General features: G+C 36.9%; 1 protein-coding gene across 1 annotated transcript in view; it reads left to right on the top strand.

Annotated features, from left to right (window-relative positions):
* Nucleotides 1-614: 614 nt before the first annotated feature.
* The window catches only part of LOC121320697 (fibroblast growth factor 14), a 168,207-nt gene continuing 155,938 nt past the window's right edge, over nucleotides 615-12,883 (top strand). Inside the window, exon 1 of the mRNA XM_041259270.1 lies at nucleotides 615-670. The gene's annotated coding sequence lies outside the window, so the exon portion shown is untranslated. The remainder of the gene's footprint in view (nucleotides 671-12,883) is intronic.

Here is a 12,883-nt window from a genome sequence, read left to right as displayed (position 1 = left end):
ATATATACAAGATAAATTAAAACATGGAGGGCCATCTAGTTTTTGCAACTGCGTTGGGCCATTAAGGTATGGAAACAACATAGCTGACGTGAGTAAGGATCACAAAGAGACAGGGTTATTAGTGTTGTCATCAATACAGACCACGTCACTTAACTTGGGTGTCTTTGTTGATGCTCACTTTTAAAGTCACAGATAATGAGCAGTCTCAAGGCCTTATACATGGTGACCTTTTATATCTATTTATAAATATTGAAGATAGACATATTAAATGGACTGAAATTTGTCTTTGCTTACATTCCAATCTAGTGGTGTGCTGTACTGCTGTAATTGACATACTGGCACAAGGGTCTGTCAAAAACAAATGGTTGTAAATAGGCCATAACCAGAGTTTGAAAGTAGTACCAACATTATCCGAAGAATGTTTTTTCAAACTAGTTAATATGATATTATATATAGTATATAGATATATGTGTTAGTATATATATATATTTATATTTATATACACAATATATATATATACACAAAACATCTGTGCAATTCAGCCTGAAAAAATCCCACTATAAACTAAAACTGTTTTTTCCCTTTCTTTTCCCCTATTTCCCCATGCAGCTTTTCTCTCAGTGTGTTCCCTGCAGAAGCGCTGAGCATCAGGTTGCCGTAGCCAGCCAGAGTAAGTTTAAATTTCTTTCCTGTGCATTGCTCTGAACCTTAGTGAGACAAATAACTTTGCAGAGACGATTCTGATTGGGTGTCTCAGCGAGGTTAAATGTAGTATTGGTTCACGTCATAAAAAGCATTACATGTTGTTGCTGTATGCTCACGCATGGGCTAAATCATGTTTTGGCCACTGTGATTGGTATATAGTGACGTGTGTCTGTAACAGCCACTCAGTAATAGAAAAGGGAAACATATTGACAGCGTCTACATGTAACTAGTTAAAGTGACTTTGGGTGGTCCTTGAATGATGCTTCCTTTGTAGTCTATAAAGCTTAATTATTTAATTTCATCAGGTTATCTTTTTTATTCATTTAGATACATACTTTTTATTTATTTATTTATTATTTAGAGTGGCCAGTTATTATTTTTATTTATTTTCCCCACAATTTGGAATGTCCAGTTATGTTTTTTCTCCTCACCGCAGCAAGTCCCCACAGCAGCAAAGATGCTCTGAGGGTGTGTGAGCGTCCCCTGAAAGCCAGAATTGCTTTTACTCTGAATGTGCTCGGTGTCTGGCCAGTAGGGTTTGCTGTTGTGCGATGAGGAGAATGAATCCCTGCCAGTTTCCCATCCCCCACCCCAGGAGCATCAGAGCCAATGTGACGCCGCCTTTGGAGTCCCCAGCAAAGTTCGGCCTCTTTGCACAGCCTGGACGTGAACCGGCACTGTCAGTCTGTGTGATTCATCCTGCTCTCCCAGCGGCAGTGCTTTAACTGGATGAGCCACTCAGGGACCCCTCATATACTACAGTTAATTTTATTCTAAGCAGGGGGTGTCAGTTCGTAGTGTGATATTTTAGGTACATTGTGATGTTCTCGATTAATTTGTGCTACATAGGCTACATGTGGCTTATCTGTGTGAACATGCTTTACCTTCTGTACCTGGCTTTTTACATATGTAGTGTCTAATTAATTCAGACATTTAGGTATTCTGCCAATTGCTATACTAAGAATAGGAAGGAAGTCAAGCTTCCTTCATAGAATTTTGCTGATCAGCTACTACTGATAAGGTTATAGGGCTAGCCTATTGATTTTTTTGTAGGCACACCAAAGAAGCCAATTTTATTACTCCACATAGCTGTGTGGACACTGTAAATTTAGAGCTAAATGGAGACGTGCATTACAGCTGACCAACCCAAAAATGCTGCAGTTGTCAACTGTATTCCATAAAAAAAGCAATGCAGTCATAACTCTTCTGCTAATTGTAGAGATACTGTGCTGAAGAGCAGAGAAGTGCACTCACAGCTCAACTGACAAATGTCCTGCCTGTTACGTCATTGCACGCTACCCCATCTTTATAGAGAGCAATTAATTGCAACCACCTGTGTTCTTGTGAATTCCCTGCAGTACAGGACTGAAAGACAGTTGAATGGGAGTAGATGTAGATGCCAACTGAAAGCCTGAATGTGGAGATTGTGAGGTGGTACAGGATATCTTAAAATTAAACTATCCAAAACTGTTAGCATATTGTGATGCTGGGAACCATGTCAACAGATTGTTTTGAGTTACAGTAGTTTAATGCCATAGCTGATACATATTTTTACCACCATTTTCTACCAGATTTGAAATTCTGAATGTCATCTCACTGTTGCAACCCAGTTTCTGACCATGGGGACAGAAGATCTATAGACACCCTCCATTTCCACTGTCAAGCCAATTGCCTCTTTCCAAAGCTAAGCAACAAATGTTGCCAAGCTACTGAATCTTGGCGCCAAGGCAAATTTTGTTTTCCCAGTGGGGCTCCGGCCAAGACCAGCAGCTCAGGAAAATCAAGCCATGCGGTAGTGCTTTTACTAGATGAACTACGGGGTCCCCTTATGAATAATAGATATTAATATTTCAGACCTGTCCTTCGTATGTGGGACTGATTATATAATATATATTACAATGAAGTGCAGGTTCTTGTCTAATTCACACTTCACCCACTTGCACTTTGTTTTGCACATATTCTACTGTATGTCCAGCTTCATTGAAGAAGCTCTTGTTAAATATTCCATAGAGTTCATACGTTACACTTCCAGTTTCCAGTGGCCATGATGGCTTTGTCCTACTTTGATCTTGACTGTAAGACATTGCTGTATCTCATGAATGTTCATATGTCATTCTGAATGGGAGTGTGACAGGATAGACACATGGCCAAGCTGTTAGGGGGAGGTAGAGAGACTAAGAGACACAGAAAGCTGCAAATTTAGCGTCAATGTGCAATTTTAATTCACAAATACAGTGCATACAAAAAAACGCATTCAAACAAAAATAAATGGCACAAGGGCCAAAACAAAAACTACAAAAACACAGCCATAAAGACGACCTGCAACACATACTTCCACCTATATAACCAACATTAACTCCAAATTAACACCCATGATCACCCTTTTTATACACATGTGGCTGCAGCCTAATTAATCATTAATCATTCAATTAACGGCTCCAGCCACATTCCCATGTGTTTTGACAGGGAGGAATTTAACCCCCTCCCTGTCAACCCTTCTACTGAGGTTCCCAGGGGAACTTGTTCCAAGACAGCTGATGACTGGACGCCAAACTAAAACAAAATGGACACATACGTTATAAAAAGTATTTTAGGGTGTTTGAGTAGCTTTATGAGACATTTAAACATATGGTTCAAGTGCAAAGGAGCCTTTAATAAAAATGGTTACGGTAAATTTAGACAGAAAAGCAGGTAATAAAGCAACAACTTCATAGACTGGAAGGAAAGAGCCTGTGTTGATAAGATCAGTTAAACAGACAGTAGCTAACGAATAATCCTCCCCGTTACTCAGTGAACTAATGCAGGTGCTTACTCCTGCTTATTGAATGTCTGGTTACCAATCAAGAGTTGACTGGTGTGATTCTCTCGCTTAGATCATTACTGAACAGGAATCCGGTATCTAACCGGCTGAGCCTGCTCACAAGGACCTCATGGTAAACCCCATGCGTGATCCAAGCCAGTCAGGTTGTAATGCTGGCATAGTTTTAAAATCCATGCCAGAAGGTAAGCTGGTGGGTCGAAGCAGAGGATGTTTATTATCCCCCACTGGGGATGAAATCCACTGCGAAGGGGAGATAGCAGAATTGATCTACGTAAGTCATAATTAGATTTTACAATATAACTGGAGAACTGTTTATCCAAGTGTTCTGAAACCTGGTATAAACATTATTCCATTGAAGTTATTGAAAATATCAGATTCTGCATGTGTTGATATATGTCATGGTCCACACCTGTTTAATAATACTGATAACTGAAATTTTGAATTTACAGCCACATTGGGGGGTGTATTTATAACCATGCTTGATTCAGTAGTCGAATGCTTCACACCATGCAGTTGTATAACATATATGGGTGTAGTTCTATTATTTACCTTCTAAATAAACCCACGGTCCTCCGGTTCTTCATCATACAAAAACACATTTTCAGTTTATAATAGCCGGTCACCACAGTCCAGTTATCTAGAAAGTAATACCTGCAGTGTTGGGTAATAATGATTAAATAAGCTCCTTTCGGTTTTACTGTACTGTAAAAAACAAGAACAGTGCAAGCTCGTAGATTGTCCTGGATGTAAAAGTGTTAAATTGATTTCTGTAATGCAGATTGTTATCGGAAATATTGAATGCTGATTCCAAGGAGACTGTTTCTTGTTTCTTCAGAGTTCCATTACAACAAGGGTGTTTCACCAAAGTTATAAACCATGTCTATGCTGTAACTAAAGATTGTCAAGAAACTCAAAATTAGGAGCAAAACATTTGTGTGATAAAAAGAGAAAACTGCCAGCAATCACAGATGTGGCCGTTCCCCAGTTAGGTAGCAGGGTAGCTACCGGCAGGAATTAGACCCAGAAACAGAAAGCTACAGATTAAGCGCATATGCGCAAGTTTATTGCACACAAAAACAAACAGGGACAAACAAAACCTGGCACGAGGGCCAACATAAAAAGGTTTAAACAAAAGAACAGCACACTTGTAGGCTGGGCATTAGCCTTCACTGCCATGATCACTCAAGAATCGAGTGATCTACAGAATCAAATGCCTTTGCTAGATCTATAAAAATAGCAGCACAGAATTGCTTTTTGTCAATGGCTGTTATAATATCATTTAAAACTTGCAAAGCAGCTGTAATGCACCCGCGCCCAATGTGAAAACCAGACTGCATATCTGATAAAATGTTATTACTATTTAAAAAAAAAAAATGTATCTGCTTATTAACAAGTCCCTCCATAACTTTGGACAAGCAAGGTCAAATTGAGACTGCTCTATAACAATTTGGGTCTGGCCTATTGTCCCCTTAAAAAAGGGGTAGAACAACAGCAGATTTCCATATTGCACATATTTTAGCTGTTTTAATTGAAAGATTAAATAAAACAGAAACAGGCGTAGAAATGATACAGCCTCTGATTTAAAAAAAAAAAAAATGCTAAATTTCATCACAGCCTGCTGACTTACTAGGATCTCATTTAAGTAAGTGATCTAACACCTCTGCTTCTGTAATGGTCTGCAATGTGAAGCTAAAAGGACTAGGAGGGAGTTCAGTGTTAACAGATCTTACCAAGTCTAAGTTGGGAGCATTGTTTACTGTGGTTCTATCAAATATGTGACATACTTTAATAAAATGATTATTAAATAAATCAACCATAAACTTTTTATCTGTAACAACTACATTTTCTGAAGTCCTTGAGATAGGAAAGTGAGAGGAAGATGATTTATCCTCCATCATTTCTTAGGATTATTTCCAAGGGTAGTGAATTGATAGTTATAGTAATTAACTTTAGCCTTTCTAATTGCCTGAGTACACTTATTTCTGATTTGCCTAAAGAAAAGCCAATCACCGTGATCCTTTAATTTCCTTGCCTTTCGTCAAATCTGATTTTTTTTGTGAAAGTAAAATTGACAGTTCAAGAGTAAACCAAGGGCTACTACAATTTTTGTTTTACGCTAAATCTTTTTATGAGTGCATGTTTATTAGTGATGTTACTAAAGGTGTCTTTGAAAAAGGCCCATGCATCTTCTACTGAGGGAATTAATTCGATTCTACTCCAATTTAGTAAAGCTAAGTCTTGTAAAAGGGCCTGTTCATTAAAATTTCTTAGGTTTCGTTTAGATAGAGTCATTGGAGGGAGGTTTTCTGTAAGAATGATATCAAGCAGAGTTGACTTGTCAGGTGACTTGATATCAATTCTAGTAGGTTCTAATATAATTTGAAAAAGGTTCAATGACTCCAACTGACACTTAACAATGTCATTAGGTTTAACCATATCCCAGTTTAGATCTCCCGATAAAACAGACTCTGAATATAAGTACGGAAGGATGAGTTCGCTAAATACAGTTAAGGTGCTTGCCGGGGCTGAAGGTGGTCTGTAGCTGCCAGCAACCATTAGTGGGAAATATTTAGCAAACTGGATTTTTATTATAAGTAGCTCAAGTTGTTTAGGAATAAATGGCAACCCCTCTTCCCTTAGATGATAAAGTCCTGCTGCTGACTTTTAAAGCCAATAGAGGTATTTCTTCCTCTTACATTTTTGAGTTAGTCACCACCTGCACTCCTAGTCGTGCTTTGCGGTTCTCTGATGCCAGCCTTATGGTTGTTCCCATGACTAAACTGCATACAGTGGGTGACAGGGCTTTTTCCTTCTATGCTCCTATGCTGTGGAACACACTTCCTTCTGAGATCCGTGATTCTGAGTCTCTGTCTATTTTTAAATCCCGACTCAAAACTCATTTATTTAAATTGGCATTCTTATGACTCTTACTGTCATTGCATTTTTAATTCTAACTGTTTTAATATATTTTGTTTGTTTGTTTTATTTTTTTCTGTTTTCACTTTTGTTAAGCGCTTTGCAATATTTATTTATGAAAGGCGCTATATAAAAAAAAGAAAAGATTGTTATTATTATTTATTATTATTATTATTATTATTATTATTATTATTATTATTATTATTATTATTATTATTATTATATGCTCTATCTTAACGGAACATATTGTGACCTATCAAATTAACGTCATGATCAGTAACAGGTTTTTTTTTAATCAAGTCTCAGAAATAACTAACACATCAGGGCTAGAGCTGTGCACGCACACCTTTAGTTGGTCAAATTTAGAAAGCAAACTTCTAATATTAATATGAAGAATCCCTAAACTTTTCTGGTTGCAAAACTTGTCGAAAGACAAGAATGTATTAACTTTATCATTAAGAACCAGGGGCCAGGATTAGGATGAACATTACCAGAACAGATTAACAGCGAAATCTAGTGGAGATGTTACATGTATGGATTATTTTGGTAGTATAGAATTACTTTAAAGGTTACATAAACTGCACTAAAATTTTGTCAGAGACTTAACGCAAAATGTTTGTTTTATTTAACCTGTCTTTTTTAGAGTATCACATACAATGTATGAAATTCACAAAGAGAACAATGTATTCTGTAGTGGTGTGTAGTACTTCAATACGATTTTGTGTTATTACGATGTAAAACAGGATGCACTGGATTTGCATTACTCTTTATCTGGTGATATGATCACATGTGCTTCTATATCTTAAATGGAGCTGTCAGAGTTAGGTATACTGTTACCCATACCCTCAGTTTTTGGATTAAGGAACCAGGTTGTGGGGATGGTTTAAGTAGATTTCTAAAATGCACTAACCACTAATATTAGGCATCTAAAACGTGCTACACCAATATGTTATGTCATAAAATGCTTGTTATAAGTATGCTGTATAATGTATTTTTGATATACCAGACCCTATTTATAAAACTTTAAGCCAAGAGTTATTTAAATAATGTTTTGTTTTTTTTTTGTTTTTTCTGTATATACATAGAAAACAAAATGTGATATTCTGGAAACTGTTTTAGACTGATGTTAAAAAAAAAAGCCAAGTCCAATATTAGCCTCCCCTAGTTTAGCCCCTAGTTTAACCAGTGTGTTTACATTTTATTTTCTTTCCCAAAAGCAATTTTAGTTGTAAGGGCAAGCTTCTTACAGCAGAGGGTATAAATGCTATCGTCAGGCTCTGTTATATAGCTAGGAATGCAAATGTATTGTCTCAGAGCAGAACATAAATTCACATTTTATTCAAAATTGTATTTTTATATGCCCTGCTTATAAAATGTTATAGGAAAAAAAAGGAAACAGTGAACTACCCCTAGGTGCATTACCCATGAACATTTAACCTTATTGAGGGTTTTGGTAGATGGAGTATGATTGTGCCCAAAGCAGAATTTGACATTTATTCATCATGCCGTTCAATGAGAGGTGCTTCATTTTCTTTGATCAAGCAAAAACCGGGGTTACCAAAATGCAGTTACAGGTCACTGCAAGTGTCACTGCAGCCTTCTGCATGCAAGACCAGGGCAGTCAGAAAGGAGTATTTTAATGATGCCTGACAACATTGTCAAATGATATCCTCAAGGGTGTAATGATGCATTACATAAAAACAGATCAATCAGCAGTCAGGCTTAGAAAGCCCAAGTAGGCTACTCTACCAGAATGTTTTCAAAGATTTGAACTACATAGACATTCCCAGGGAAAGTGTGAAACTCTACCGCTCCACGGATGTTTAAGGCTTGTAAAGATAGAGTGACAGTTGTCAATTCTTAGTCAATTCATCGTCTTAAACTGCCTCTCCTAAACATCTTTTCTGTAGCAAATATTAGCCAAGTACAGTGCTTCCTTGTTATTTCACGATTTGATAATTCTCAGGTTCTGTCACGGTTAGGTCGCATTGATAACAACTTGTGCATTTAATATACAGTACTTTATTCCATAAGGGACCCTTTACTAAGTCACTGCTGTTGATATTTAATGATTTTTAATGTGTAAGTCAGCTAGTGATGTAATGAATGAGTACTGGTGTGCATCACCAAAACTGGCTAGTTTTTCAATTGTACTCTTGTTTTTCTACCCAATTTCAAATGATGCCACCCTGCTGCTACCCAAGCAAGAGGACTAAAGGTAACCTCAGTTCCCACTGTCAAGGCATTTGTCAATGTTTAACCCACCAACCTACAGTAATAACTATCATTTACTACTAATAACCAATGACATGTGAACAAAAGGCACCCCCACCTTTTCACCATATACCAAAACATCAGACTGCAAAAATATTATTCCATTCTGTTTTAACTGCAAAATCAAAAGCTCTAAATAGAATTGCCTTTTACATACATTCTTATAGTTTGTATCTATACTAGATATATAATATATATATATATATATATATATATATATATATATATATCTTATATATATAATACTATATTATCAGTATTTTAGTAGCTTCATCTTTATGCGAGGGACAGAGCAAACGCTACTTCCTGTAGCATAGTATACCAGCAAGTAGTGCTTATCTGGTAGACATTGTTTCTTTAACATGTAAAGAACAGGTCTATCAGGTTTATTGGGACAGCCATTGTCTGTTTACCCCATTATAACTTTGTCTGCCCCTGTATGTGCAAGGTTGTTAATGGAATCAGATGAAATGTCATTTAATTCTGTTAGTTCTTTGTTATCAGCTGCTGTTCTTTTTCTCACAAGATTTTCAAGTGGATTTTAAAACAACTGTGGCGTGCCAAAGGCAGACATTGGTTATTTTTAATTCAGTCAGAATATCAAAAAAGTGTATCAGTGCAGCACATGTTCTGCTCTTGTAAAATTGGTGTCATCCAAGGACGAGATTGGCGCTTTAAAATGAAACTTTGAAGATGTTGTCTTTTTTTGTGCTAGAAATGGGATTTGTAGTAACTTTAAAGGGTATTTTTTGTGATAATAATTCTGTTTTTATTATACACCCACACAAACAAAAAACACATACACAAGTCTGTTACTCACCTGCCTATCGTCATTGACTAATTTCACCTGTCTGTCTTCATTGACTAATTTCACCTGCCTATCGTCATTGACTCCCTATTTAATCAGTCACAGCTCAGCTCTTTCTCTTGTGTTTTGTTATTTCCATCCTCCTCACTTTTTTCATATGCCGCATGCCTCTGTGTCGGTCCCCTGTGGGGGGATAGTGAGTCTCACTTCCCCAACCTGGAGTTCCACTAACTCTGCAGGTTCTTCGTGTGGTCAGAGAGGGCCACCGGCCACACTATTCTTTCGCAGCTCATGCGCTATATATCTTGCCTCAAGAAAGAAGGATCTATCTTACTTACTCCTTTTCCCTCCTGGGACGTGGACCTCTTACTCCCATAATTAACAATTATTTATGTTCTTTCATATTCTTTTCTTCCTTATGTTAAGGCTTCGTATGAGCTGTTCCATCCTCTGAGGGTCGACCACAGTCGCGAGACCGAGCCTGTAACGACTCTTCAAGAAGTCAGAGGACTCTGTTTTTTCACTGGCCTGGAGGCCATTAGGGCCAGCCTCAACTCCATAAGGAAGACTCTCGATCAGAGTCCGGCCTGTCCTTTTCTCTCTCTCTCTCTCTCTCGCTCTTTCTCTTCTCTGCTCTAGAGGCCGAACCTTGAATTCCAAGTTGCAAAACACTCCCTTCCTCTCGCAGCGCTGGTTCCTGCCCAGTGAATTATGTGTTACAAATGACAACGCCCCCACATTTTAGAAACGATAGAAATGTCAGTTGTTGAATTGTTCTCCAAATGATTCCCTTAATATGTGGATGGTCTTACTTGTAGTGACAGAGTCATTTCTACAAATCTATTATGGCAAACATTCACCTCCCCTTGGTTCCCACTTAAGATGACAGAATGATTTATTTAATGCCTTTAAAAATGTTCCATTTCAGTGAACAAATGATAAATGTCAAACCTTCAAAACAAAATAGCCTGACATCAACACACATACCTGTCACCTGAATAAAAACAACTGCTAGACTATTTTATGATGTAAACAAATGGCCACATTTACATGAATAAGCACAATATACATACCCACAACAAAGAGAACAATTGATCTAAATTATAACCCATATAGCTATGTACATTTTCAATGTAACATCATTTATATTGTACATGAAACATGCTTTTATTCATGCATTTGTATTTAAGTCCTACAAATCTTTACCAGTGATAGGAAAATTGAAAACTGCTGCCACAAATATATCCCCTAAATGAATGACTTTTTTGAAAGAAAAAAAAAAACAAGCAATATTGTATTTTCCATGTAGAAAATGAAGCTTGTGGACAGAAGATCAACCATGCAGGGCCCCCTGATTGTCTTTTTTTAAAGAAATTCTTATTGAAAGCAGAACCATTGTCCTGACATCCTTGAAAATATTACAGATGTTATCCAGGAAATATTCTAGATTTGAAAGCTCAAAATAAATAGGCCAGTTATTCCTGCAAAATAAATAACTGAAAGGTGCAAGCATGTTCACTGCTATCTGCAGATAAAAAGCTAAGGGATTAGTTTGGGACTTTAAATGAAGAGCCTTGTGAAATATGGGGTCTACTTTGTACCTCTGTATACATTTCCCAGGGACTTTTAAATGACACATCAAACTTACAGTAAACGCCAATGTCAAATGTGCTACAAAATCCCAGGGCTGGGGTTATCTAGCTGATTAATCAAAAACAGGCTGTCACTACAATGTTTTCATCAGTACCACCTATTATATACTTAGCCTCTGTAACCCATCGTCAGCCCATTCAAAAAGAAAACACAATTCACAGTTCTTGCTAGTAATTTATGGATATGATAAGAACTGTGAATTATGACTGATTGACAGCAGTGTAATGCACCGACAAAACGCCCTCTTCACAGACTCACTCCATTTCAACAGCTATTGTATGACATGAGCCATTTTAACACAATACTATATCAAAATAAACACCACACTGCATCTCAGTATGTCATTGAGTGTTATTTTTTCTACATGTAAGACACATCATATTAATATTATAGCGTTGATTCCTTTACACGTGTGTGAAAGTGTAAAGGTACAGACATAGAAAACAGTTATATATACAGTGGCTCTCAAAAGTATCCCCCCCCCCCCCCCCCCCCCCCCTTGGACTTTTCCATATTTTATTGTGTTACAACATGGAATCAAAATGGATTTAATTAGGAGTTTTTGCCATTTATCAACACAAAAAAGTCCATAATGTCAAAGTGAAAAATAAAATCTACAGACTGTTCTAAATTAATTACAAATATAAAACAGAAAATAATTGATTGCATAAGCATTCACCCCCTTTGCTATGACACACCTAAATAAGCTCTGGTGCAACCAATTGTCTTTAGAAGTCACATAATTAGTTGAATGAAGTCCACCTGTGTGCAATTAAGTGTTTCACATGATTTCAGGTTAAATACACCTGTCTCTGGGAGGTCCCACAGTTGGTTAGTACATTTCCTAACAAAAACTACACCATGAAGATGAAGGAACATTCAAAAGCACTAATCTGGTAGGATATAAGAACATTTCCAAGACATTGAATATCCCCCAGAGCACAGTAAAGTCCATTATTAAGAAATGGAGAGAATATGGCACAACTGTGAATCTGTCTAGAACAGGCTGTCCTCAAAAACTGAGTATCCGGGCGAGAGGGGAACTAGTCAGGAAGGCCACCAAGAGGCCTTTGGCAACTCTAAAGGAGTTACAGTCTTCCTCGGCTGAGCTGGGAGACACGTGCACACGGCAACAATAGTCTGGGTGCTTCACAAAACTGGTCTTTATGGGAGAGTGGCAAAAAGAAAGCCATTGTTGAAAAAAACTTGCATCAAATCTCGGCTAGAGTTTGCCAAAAGGCATGTGGGAGATAAACAAATATATAAACAAATAACAAGGGTCTATAAGAGAATATTGCCATAAATGTATATTGAAGATTGGGGATTTTTTAAAAAGTAATTGTAGCTAAGAAGGTAGTTCCATAGCAGAATGTTTCTTTTAAATCTAGTCTTTTTTCATAACTTATTTTTATTGGACCCTTAAAAAAAAAAAAAAATAATAATAATAATTATGTATATATGTGTGTGTGTGTGTTTAATTATTGCATTAAGTTTCAGACAAAAGCCCTTCTTTAATTTTACTTCCTATGCAGCTGAAGAAGGGCTTTTGTCCGAAACATCCTGCAATAAAAAAAAAAAACTGAACTAAATGAAAAGGTTTGTTTTGGCAAGTACGCAAAAGGTTTAAAATGTATATATTTTAAAAATATATCAATTTTAAACCTTTTGCGTACTTGCCAAAACAAACCTTTTCATTTAGTTCATTT

Source organism: Polyodon spathula, chromosome 9, assembly GCF_017654505.1.
Source record: "Polyodon spathula isolate WHYD16114869_AA chromosome 9, ASM1765450v1, whole genome shotgun sequence".
In the NCBI taxonomy this organism is placed as follows: domain Eukaryota; kingdom Metazoa; phylum Chordata; class Actinopteri; order Acipenseriformes; family Polyodontidae; genus Polyodon; species Polyodon spathula.
Note: the sequence above shows the minus strand (reverse complement) of the source record. Positions and strands in the feature narration are given on the sequence as shown.